Source organism: Mastomys coucha, unplaced genomic scaffold, assembly GCF_008632895.1.
Source record: "Mastomys coucha isolate ucsf_1 unplaced genomic scaffold, UCSF_Mcou_1 pScaffold4, whole genome shotgun sequence".
Lineage (NCBI taxonomy): Eukaryota > Metazoa > Chordata > Mammalia > Rodentia > Muridae > Mastomys > Mastomys coucha.
In genome coordinates, this window is record NW_022196910.1 from 51,989,870 (window position 1) to 51,992,519 (window position 2,650).

The window sequence follows — 2,650 nt, forward strand, 5'->3', positions numbered from 1 at the left end:
CCTTGGTGAGCACCCAGAATTCTCAGTGTTCCTCTTTATCACCTCTCCTGGCCTTTCCTCCTACTTCCTCTAGTTCAACTCTCCACCATCCTGCAGAACAGATCTCCAGTAAGAAACCTACAGCTGCCACATTTGTCTAGGACCCATATTGGAGAACAGCAAACAAACAATGGAACACCCACACAAAACAAACAGAAAAAAATAGAGGATGCATCTACTCCAAGAATCATTTAAAAATCGTAAATATTTTAGCCACATGTCCATATCCCAGTGCCAAACCACAAATGTGAAAAACAAGACAATACACAAATGTGACAAACAAGACAATATGCCTCCTTGAGAATCCAGAAAATCAATTGACAAGACAAGGAATTCCAAATAATTGATAACAAGAACAACAACAATAATAATAATAATAGTAAATGTGTTCAAAGACACCAAAGCAAACATGAATATATGCCTTACAACATTATTTTTAAAGTGAATGAAATAATAAATCAATAAGACATAAAACAATTTAATGAAGAAACCGAATCAGTAAAGAAATCCCAAGTTGAAATAAAATTGTATACAAAAGAACTTCAAGATTTCAAACATAAATTTTGTGGGTAAGCTTCATCAAAAACTTAAAAGACATAAAGGGAAGAGGACAAATTAGAAAAATAGATACATTAATCAAAGGGAATTTTATATCTAAAAAAATTCAAACATAAAACATCCAGAAAATCTGGAACACTGTTAAATGACAAAATGTATAAATAATCAGTTAAGAAGAAAAATGAATTTAAAAATTAAAAATAACAAAAAAGATTTTTAATAAAGCCATAGGAAAAAAAACTCCCATTCAAAAACAAAAAAAAACAAAAAAACAAAAACCAAAAATGTCTATCATGTTGTAAAAAGTATGCAGAAAACAAATAGAAAGACAAAAGCCAAACAAAAATCACGCACAAACCAGAAAATTCCACACCATCCATTAGATGCGGGGAACATTAAATGTAGGGAACAAAGTAAGGATATTAAAAGCTGAGTGTCATATATATGAACACATTGAAACCCACTAGAAAAACACATGACTTTTATTTTATTTTATTTTATTTTATTTTATTTTAGTTTAGTTTAGTTTAGTTTAGTTTAGTTTAGTTTAGTTTAGTTTTGAAAGTTTAAAACCAAACACATTTCCATTTCTGCCAGGAATTTAAGCAGAGGCCTGAGATGGAAGCACTCACTCACACAGTGATACACAGGAAGCAGAACAAAGACCTTGGCTTCGGATCTTAGGTTCAGCAGTCATTGGAGCACAGGCCCTGGCTGAGGGGATGGAGGCTGCAGACTCCACCCACAGCCGCCCCAGGCAGTAGGCAGGTCGAGGAGGCTGCTCTCCCACAGCCGGGCTCACCTCCTCAGCAGCACCCATAGCTCTAGCATGGACTCCTACAGAGGAATCCAGCTCTCGGGCAGTGGCAGCCTGAGTGGGACTTGGACCTTCTGCTGAATGAAGACACTGAGCCCATGAATGTAATGGCTGCAGGGTTGCTTGCAAAGGAATCAGAAACAACAAGGAAAACTTGTTGGGAGCTGCCCTGCCACACCCCAGTCTTCTTGCTGCATGAGGAAAAGCCATCTGAGACCATGGGGACAAGTCATTAGGTTGGAGGCCACATTGTCACTAGTGAGTCTTTGCAGGAGCCAGGGCTGCTGCAGCATGTCCCACCCTTATTCCTTGTGCTTCTTCTTGTGCCTCTTCTTTTTCTTCATGGTAGTCTTGCTGTCTTTTAATGAATGCCTTGCCTTCTTGCCTGTGTCACTCTCAGAGTCAGAGCTATCACAGTCAGATGATTTCCTGTCTCTGTATTTCTTTTTCTTCTTTTCCTTCTTTCTCTTCCTGGAAGATTCTTTGTGGGATCAGGCTTCTCAAGTTCTTCTGCCTTTGCCTCCTCTTTTTCCTCTTCCTCTTCAGGGATCAGAGAATACTTGGTTCCACCTGGCTGCATGAAACAGTCCTTTGCAAAGTGACCTTTGCAGCCACACTTCTTGCAGGTCGTGTTCAGGACAGCCTCAAGGGTGTCTTCTGCCCAGTGTAATCCTGGAAGGACCGCCTGCGCCTTTCTTCTTGCTCAATGATAACATTGTTGGGATGGAGGTCTTTCCCAGTTAGACAACTTTCATGGAGACGGACACTTTTATTCTATCATTTTTTCATCTCTCAGCCAATAAGCTTCACCCACACTTTTTCTCCAACATCTACTATCTCAGAAGGCTTATCCACTCGACGAACGACATGTGAGTCCAATGGAGCAGACCTTACTTCTGACAGCCTGGGATTTTTATAAAAACTCCATAGTCTGTCACCATAGCAACTTCTCCTTGAAAAATAGTATACAGTGCAGGCAAGTTTTCCATGGCCTCAGGCCTTCCTGAATTCATCCTTAGTAGTCTATGGTTCCTCCATTTCTCTTCTGATAAAGCTAATTCGAACGTCTCCATAACTGCTCCTAGTAGGACAGCCTCTTCATCACTAGGAATGCTGAACCTCAACACACAACTTTTAAATGGAGATTCTGAAAGCCAGATGGTCCTAAATAACTGTCCTACAAACTTAGAGACCACCAGAGCCAGACCAAACTATTATATCCAACAAAACTATCAA

The 2,650-nt window shown here is 39.7% G+C and overlaps 1 pseudogene; it reads right to left on the bottom strand.

Moving 5' to 3' along the window:
- Positions 1–1,716: 1,716 nt before the first annotated feature.
- On the bottom strand, positions 1,717–2,427 carry LOC116076182 (annotated as a pseudogene).
- Between the last annotated feature and the right edge of the window lie 223 nt (positions 2,428–2,650).